Raw genomic sequence first — 9,365 nt, 5'->3', positions numbered from 1 at the left:
AATTACAAAATTTACACTGTTGCTCTGATTCACCATTTCCACCTTTTAAAAATTCTCATTTTTAAGAAAGGGAATTATCCTTTTTTCTTAGATACTAAATTCTAAGAGAATTTTCATAAATTGCACTTTATTGTAGGGTTTACATTTAATAACACATTATTAGAAAAAATAGAAACAGATTTTCTAGGCTGTAGTTAAAAGGGCTGTATTGGTTTCCTAAGGCTGCTGTAACAAAGTATCAAACACTGAATTACTTAAAACAGAAATTTATTGTTTTACAGTTCTGGAACTAGGAGTCTGAAAGCAACATGTTGGGAAGTAGAAGCAGAGAAATCTTTTGACAAAATTCAACATCCATTTATGATAAAAACTCTACATAAAATCAGCATGCTGCTGCTGCTTCTAAGTCACTTCAGTTGTGTCCAAGTCTGTGCAACCTCATAGATGGCAGCCCACCAGCCTCCCCCGTCCCTGGGATTCTCCAGGCAAGAACGCTGGAGTGGGTTGCCATTTCCTTCTCCAATGCATGAAAGTGAAAAGTGAAATTGTATGGGAACCTAATTCAACATAATAAAGGCCATTTATGATAAACCCACAGCAAACATTATCAACGGTGAAAAACTGAAAGCATTTCCTCTAAGATCAGGAAAAAGACAAGGGTGCCCACTATGAGTTTTTGGAATTCCTAGGCACAGCAATCAGAGAAGAAAAAGAAATAAAAGGAATCCAGATTGGAAAAGAAGTAAAACTCTCATGTTTTACAGATGACATGATACTATACACAGAAAACCCTAAAAATGTCACCAGAAAATCATTAGAGCTAATCAATGAATTTAGTAAAGTCACAGGATATAAAATTAATACACAGAAACCTCTTGTATTCCTATACACTAACAATGAAAAAAACAGGAAGAGAAATTAAGGAAACATTCTCATTCACCATTGCAACAAAAAGAATAAAATACTTAGGAATAAATCTACTTAAAAAGACAAAAGATCTGCATTCAGAAAGCTATAAGACACTGATGAAAGAAATCAAAGATGACACAAACAGATGGAGCGATATCCCATGTTCTTGGGCTGGAAGAATCAATATAGTCAAAATGACTATACTACCCAAAGCAATCTATAGGTTCATAGAATCTATAGCTATGGCTATCAAATTACCAGTGGCATTTTTCACAGAACTAGAACAAAATTTTTACAATTTTTATGGAAATACAAAAGACCTTGAGCAGCCAAAGCAATCTTGAAAAAGAAAGATGGAACTGGAGGAATCATCCTTCCTGACTTTAGACTATACTACCCATCTACAGTCATCAAGACAATATGGTGCTGGCACAAAAAAGAAATATAGAACAATGGAACAAGATAGAAAGCCCAGACACAAACCCATACACCTATGGGCACCTTATCTTTGACAAAAGAGGCAAGAATATACAATGGAGAAAGACAGATTGTCAATATGTGGTACTGGGAAAACTGGACAACTATGTATGTTCAAAAGAATGAAATTATAACATTTCCTAACACCATACACAAAAATGAACTCAAAATGGATTAAAGACTTAAATGTAAGGCCAGAAACTATAGAGCTCTTAGAGCAAAACATATTTAATAGACTCTGACATAAATCACAGCAAGTTACCCTCTGACCCACCTCCTACAATAATGGAAACAAAAATAAAACTAAACAAATGGGATGTAATTAAACTTAAAAGCCTTTGCACAGGAAAGAAAAAAAATAAGATACAATAAGATAAAAAGACAACCCTCAGAATGGGACACAGTTATTGTAAATGAAGCAACAGACAAAAGTTTAATCTCCAAAATATATAAGCAGCTCATATAGCTTAGTATCAGAACAAACAACCCAATCAAAAAAGGAGGAGAAGACCTAAACAGACTTTTCTCCAAAAAAGACATACAGATGACCAATAAACACATGAAAAGATGTTCAACATTTCTCATTATTCAGTTCAGCTCAGTTGCTCAGTCATGTCCGACTCTTTGCAACCCCATGGACTGCAGCATGCCAGCCCTCCCTGTCCATCACCAACTCTCAGAGTTCACCCAAACCGATGTCCATTGAGTTGGTGATGTCTTCCAACCATCTCATCCTCTGTTGTCTCCTTCTCTTCTTGCCTTCAGTCTTTCCCATTATCTGGGTCTTTTCCAATGAGTCAGCTCTTCGCATCAGGTGGCAAAATTATTGGAGTTTAAGCTTCAACATCAGTCCTTCCAATGAACACTCAGGACTGATCTTTAGGATGGGCTGGTTGGATCTCCTTGCAGTCCAAGGAACTCTCAAGAGTCTTCTCCAACAACACAGTTCAAAAGCATCAATTCTTTGGCACTCAGCTTTCTTTACAGTCCAACTCTCCCATCCATACATGACTACTGGAAAAACCATAGCCTTGACTAAACGGACCTTTGCTGTCAAAGTAATGTCTCTTCTTTTTAATATGCTGTCTAGGTTGGTGGTAACTTTCCTTCCAAGGAGTAAGCGTCTTTTAACTTCATGGCTGCAGTCACCATCTGCAGTGATTTTGGAGCCCAAAAAATAAAGTCTGCCACTATTTCCCAAACTATTACCCATGAAGTGATGGAACTAGATGCCATGATCTTTGTTTTCTGAATGTTGAGCTTTAAGCCAACTTTTCCACTCTCCTCTTTCACTTTCATCAAGAGGCTCTTTGGTTCTTCTTTGCTTTCTGCCAGAAGGGTGGTATCATCTGCATATCTGAGGTTATAGATATTTCTCCTGGCAATCTTGATTCCTGCTTGTGCTTCATCCACCCCAGCATTTCTCCTGATGTACTCTTACTCTGCATATAAGTTAAATAAGCAGGGTGGCAATATACAGCCTTGATGTATTCGTTTTCCTGTTTGAAACCAGTCTGTTGTTCCATATCCAGTTCTAACTGTGGCTTCCTGACTGCATATAGATATCTCAAGAGGCAGGTCAGGTGGTCTGGTATTCCCATCTCTTTCAGAATTTTCCACAGTTTGTTGTGATCCACATAGTCAAAGGCTTTGGTATAGTCAATAAAGCAGAAATAGATGTTTCTATGGAACTCTCTTGCTTTGTCGATGATCCAGTGAATGTTGGCAATTTGATCTCTGGTTCCTCTGCCTTTTGTAAATCCAGCTTGAACATCTGGAAGTTCACAGTTCATGTACTGTTGAAGCCGGGCTTGGAGAATTTAGAGCATTACTTTTACTAGCATGTGAGATGCGTGCAATTGTGCAGTAGTTTGAGCATTCTTTGGCATTGCCTTTCTTTGGGATTGGAATGAAAACTGACCTTTTCCAGTCCTGTGGCCACTGCTGAGTTTTCCAAATTTGCTGGCATATTGAGTGCAGCACTTTCACAGTATCGTCTTTCAGGATTTGAAAGAGCTCAACTGGAATTCTATCACCTACACTAGCTTTGTTCATAGTGATGTGTCCTAAGGCCCACTTGACTTCACATTCCAGGATGTCTGGTTCTAGGTGATTGATCACACCATCATGATCATCTGGGTCATGAATATCTCTTTTGTACAGTTCTTCTGTGTATTCTTGCCACCTCTTAATATCTTCTGCTTCTGTTAGGTCCATATCATTTCTGTCCTTTATCGAGCCCATCTTTGCATGAAATGTTTCCTTGGTATCTCTAATTTTCTTGAAGAGATCTCTAGTCTTTCCCATTCTATTGTTTTCCTCTATTTCTTTGCACTGATCATTGAGGAATGTTTTCTTTTCTCTCCTTGCTCTTCTTTGGAACTCTGCATTCAGATGGATGTATCTTTCATTTTCTCCTTTGTTTTTCACTTCTGTTAGAGAAATGCAAATCAAAACTACAATGAGGTATCACCTCATATCAGTCAGAATGGCCATCATCAAAATATTTACAAACAAATAAATGCTGGAGAGGATGTGGAGAAAAGAAAACCCTTCCGCATTGTTGATGGGAATATAAATTGATACAGCCACTATGGAGAACAGTTTTGTTCAGCCATTCAGTCATGTTTGACTCTTTGTGACCCCATGGACTTCAGAACACCAGGTTTCCCTGTCCTTCACTCTTTCCCAGAGCTTGCTCAAACTTACACCCACTGAGTCGATGATGCCATCCAACTATCTCATCCTCTGTCATCCCCTTCTACTACTGCCTTCAATCTTTCCCAGCATCAGCATCTTTTCTAATAAGCCTGCACTTCACATCAGATGACCAAAGTATTGGGTCTTCACCTTCAGCATCAGTCCTTCTAATGAATATTCAGAACACTATGGAGGTTCCTTAAAATCTAGAAATAACTCTACTATGATGCAGCAATCCCACTACTGGGCATATACTCTATGGGGTCGCAAAGAGTCAGACACAACTGAGCAATTGAACTGAACTGACCTGTGCTTTCAGAACCATAAAGGCCATTTTTAAGCATGGATTTCTAGTGTATCATGACATTATGACAAAGATTAACTTCTCTCGGTCTGAGTTGAAATTCCAGTTCATTGTTTACTCTTTGTCTGACTGTGGTCACATTACTGAATCTGTTTACTGACCTGAAAAATGGGGATGATAATGACAACCTATTTCTAGTGTTATATTTAATTTCTGTCACTCAAGTGAAGCATTCAGCAAATATAATTGTTGAACCTGAGCTCAGTCTTGAAAGGTGATAACGTACTTTTTCCCTAAGAAGAAAAAGTATTCAGATAGGGGTATTTTTCATTTTTCCAGGCAAAATTTTCAGAAGGGCCTCAAAAATCATTATAGGGAACAAAGTGCGTGGTAGCTAGGACATTGCACGACACCAAAAATATGACAGGCTCTGTTCCTAATCACTGTGAAGCAGATATCAAAAAGGGACATATGTTTAATATGTTTTGGACAAAGGTAACCAATGGATATATTTTTCAGAGTTAGTAGGAAGATAATGAGAAATAATGCATTAGAAAAAATGTTTCTCCATCTTTAATATACATTTGAATCACTTGGGAACTCATAAATATGAAAATTCTAATTCAGTGTGTCTGGGATGGGGGCCTGAGATTCTGCTTTTCTACCACATCTCCTGGTGATTCCATGGCAGTTCATCCTTGAATCAACCTAAAGATTAAGTTTCAGATATACAATAATAAGATATAGGTTATCTTAAGAAGCACAAGCTGGAATCAAGATTACCAGGAGAAATACCAATAACCTCAGATATGCAGATGACACCACCCTTATGGCAGAAAGTGAAGAGGAACTAAAAAGCCTTTTGATGAAAGTGAAAGTGGAGAGTGAAAAAGTTGGCTTAAAACTCAACATTCAGAAAACGAAGATCATGGCATCTGGTCCCATCACTTCATGGGAAATAGACGGGGAAACAGTGGAAACAGTGTCAGACTTTATGTTTTGGGGCTCCAAAATCACTGCAGATGGTGACTGAAGCCATGAAATTAAAAGACGCTTACTCCTTGGAAGAAAAGTTATGACCAACCTAGATAGCATATTCAAAAGCAGAGACATTACTTTGCCAACAAATGTTCGTCTAGTCAAGGCTATGGTTTTTCCTGTGGTCATGTATGGATGTGAGAGTTGGACTGTGAAGAAAGCTGAGTGCCAAAGAATTGATGCTTTTGAACTGTGGTGTTGGAGAAAACTCTTGAGAGTCCCTTGGAATGCAAGAAGATCCATCTAGTCCATTCTGAAGGAGATCAGCCCTGGGATTTCTTTGGAAGCAATGATACTAAAGCTGAAACTCCAGTTCTTTGGCCATCTCATGAGAAGAGTTGACTCATTGGAAAAGACTCTGATGCTGGGAGGGATTGGGGGCAGGAGGAGAAGGGATCAACAGAGGATGAGATGGCTGGATGGCATCACTGACTCGATGGGCATGAGTTTGGGTAAACTCTGGGAGTTGGTGATGGACAGGGAGGCCTGGCGTGCTGCGATTAATGGGGTTGCAGAGAGTTGGACACGACTGAGCAACTGAACTGAACTGAAGTGCTTTATTTGTCTTCCATTAAAAACTTCCTTGGAATATTATGGAATTTTTGTTAGCAGGTATAAAAGATCATTGAGCCAATGATTTTAGTCAGTAAAATTCTTGGTGCATCTTATTAAGACTGGTTTTGTAATTCATGGGCTTCCCTTGTGGTTTTGCTGGTAAAGAACCCACCTGCAATGTGGGAGACATGGGTTTGATCCCTGTGTTGGGAAGATCCCCAGAAGGGAAAGGCTACCCACTCCAGTATTCTGACCTGGAGAAGTCCATGGACTGTATAGTCCAAAGGGTCGCAGAGAGTCAGACATGACTGACTTTAACTTTGTAATTTATGGGCCTCACTGGCCAGGTTTTCCCATGTGAGATATTATAGTAATTGTTACCTCAAACATAATCACACAAATATCATTTTCATCAACAACTCCAAGGGAAAAATATATTAGACCCTTCACGTAAAATGGAATTAAAAGTCCACATATTATTGAAAAATTGTCATTTTACATATTTCTGGGGCATTCAATCTTTTAAAGAAGGAAATATTTGTTTGATTATAAGTAAATTGATAACATTTTAATGAGAATAGTATTTTATTATTCCTACATGAACGTTCTACATAGAGGACAAACACAAGATAATATTTGATTTGATAGTCTGTTTGTCTGGAAACTCTGTTGCCCTATTAACAATATTGTATCATGTGAACTATACAGATTCACTTCAAAAATCATTAAAAGGCAGCCTGCATGTACACTAGATTTATTGAGACATCAAAATTTCATTTCATGAATTCCAAATGTTCAATTATAGCTTAGAGAGTTTTTATGGGTCTTCTAATTTGATTCTGTGGATGTTGGAAAATTGGAAAATTAGAAACATATTAACAGTACCTAAGTTTTAGGAAATAATCAATGACAAAAAGCCTGAGAGAAAAAACTAGTCAATACAGCTGGGAAATGGAGAATTAAGGTATATTTAATAAATAGATTTTCTCTAACCTGTGTACTTCCAAATACATTTTGGAATAAATAAACCTGAACATGAACTCCTACATGTTATTCAATCCTTATGGATTCAAAGAGGACATCTAATCTGAAAGCCTCCAAATATTCACTGTTCGTAAACTTTATTAACAAACAGGTTTGCTAATAGCCATCACGTGTAATTTATGATGAATCAAACAAAACAGCTGAGAAGCAAATTCCATATATCAATTTTTACATTTATGGTGACTCAGAATGCAACCACTAAAATAAACTAAATCATCAACTAAACTAAGGTTTAAAATTTCAATAGGTAATGTAGGATATAATCGAATATACTTTTCTATGCACATTTACACACAAACCACACAAACATGCATAAAAACATAAGTGATGATTTGCATTCCTGATTTACTTCTGTAATGTGGAATAGTTTGGGCTTGGATACTGAAATATTTGCACCCTACACTTTCATAGGAACCCGAAGAATCACTACCTATATCCTCACCAAGAAGATGAATTTTGTTTGTAAAAGGGGCAAAAGACTGAATCTTAAGCTATAAAATTTTTTAAAAAATAACTCCAAATTTTGGTGAAGAATTTGTAATAAGTAGCTCTGATGGCAGTAGCTCTGAAAAATTAAGCTGAGTGTAAAATATGATAGCTGATCATTATTGAAAATATCAGCCAAACTACTATTTTTCATCTATGAACTGAGGAAAGTAATTACTACCTCATAGGTTTTCTGTGGAGATTAAATGAGATGGTAAATATATAACTATCTTATTGTAGATGGAAAATAAGTGTTTATTCATTTCATTTCACTTCTCTCTGCCTTCTCTTTTTGAATTATTTAGTGAATTATTTTCTTTGATTCAGGTTCTCTTTTGCAAACTGAACCCATTAATGTACTATGTATATGGTTACCCTAAGAACTAGTAAATACAAAATTAAAAGTGGTAAATATATGTCTTACCTGGAAAAGAAATTAAAAAGTGGAAGAAACAAGCCAACTGGACATATTAAGATTTCTTTTATATAAGCATGTAGCGTAAATCTAGTAACTGTCAAAATTAGTTTAATAAACAGACACAATTGACAGTCTAGTTTAGTACCTTAACTGGATATGACATACCTTAACTGGATATGGGTAACCAAGATAAGCAACGTATACAACCTAAAATTTTAAGAGACCTGACTTATCCTACCATCTCTGATATACTTGCCATCAAAATTTTTGCCACCAACTTCAGTTAAAACTCTTCGTAACCTTAACTGTCTTTTCTTTTTCCAAATGTCTCCTTTAAGCATAGCTCAAAGCAGCAAACAAATTAACTTTTAAAAAATCCCATAAGTGCCTGTCACCTCCTTGCTCAAAATCTTCCAGTGGCCTCCCATGTTACTTATAATAAGAACCCAGACTCCTTACCAAGTACCACAAAAGCCTGTATGCTCAAACACCTGTGTACCTTGCTTGTCTCTTCAAACCTTATGTACTATCTCTCTGTTCTTTACTCCTATACAGCTACAAAGCCTTCCAATATAACCGAGTGAAACACTGTGTTTTATACAGTTTTGCATAAATTTCATTTATATTTTTACTGCGGTATCCTCAGTTCAGAAAGAACCTGACTCTCAATAAACGTATATATTGAGTAGATTAATTTCAGCTCTGCTTTATTCTATGATGTACAGTCTAACTGAATTAAACAAACTTACTGAGCATGTAATGTTGATAAGGCACAGAGTTATATATTATGGAGAAATATAGAGATTGACAATACATTTGTTCCCTCAAAGAGTTTACAGTCTATTAAGGATATACATATACAATGTGTATATGTGTATACGTATATAATATCCTTCAATACATATATAATGTATTGAAGTTTAAACTAATAAATGGTATAAAACTGTGCAATATAAATAGTGGAGGGAAATTCATTTTTATTCTGACAGAGGCATTTAAGCTTGGTCTTAAAATATGAATAATATTTTAAAACTATCATCACCAGCATTATTGCAAAAGCAATGTTGAATCATATTCATGAATATCTACATAAATGTAAAAATGGCCTATAATTCTAGTACTTCAAAATATTAAGCTCTGTGACAACCTAGAGGGGTGGGATGGGTTGGAGGTGGGAGGGAGGTTTAACAGGGAGGGACATATGTATACCTTTAGCTGACTCAGGTTGATATATGGCAGAAACCAACACAATATTGAAAAAAAATTATTCTTTGATTAAAAACAGATTTTTAGAAAAGAAAAAAAATTAAATATTTAGCTCCTTTTCCTTCTAATCTCTTTTTATATTGATACTATTTGTACAGTTGCAATTAGGATATACATTCAATTCTTTCTCTTACTTTTTAATACCCATAAACTTTTAAAATTTTTATT

General features: G+C 36.2%; 1 long non-coding RNA gene across 1 annotated transcript in view; it reads right to left on the bottom strand.

Annotated features, from left to right (window-relative positions):
* Window positions 1-253: 253 nt before the first annotated feature.
* Window positions 254-9,365, bottom strand: part of LOC147365980 (uncharacterized) — a 100,036-nt gene continuing 90,924 nt past the window's right edge. The window contains exon 3 of the long non-coding RNA XR_015133107.1: window positions 254-3,818. This is a non-coding gene — a long non-coding RNA (uncharacterized LOC147365980). The remainder of the gene's footprint in view (window positions 3,819-9,365) is intronic.

This window comes from Bos grunniens, chromosome 9 (assembly GCF_055505025.1).
Source record: "Bos grunniens cultivar Pamir isolate PY7600 chromosome 9, Bosgru_T2T1.0, whole genome shotgun sequence".
Taxonomy (NCBI): domain Eukaryota; kingdom Metazoa; phylum Chordata; class Mammalia; order Artiodactyla; family Bovidae; genus Bos; species Bos grunniens.
This window is presented reverse-complemented; position numbering and strand designations above follow the sequence as displayed.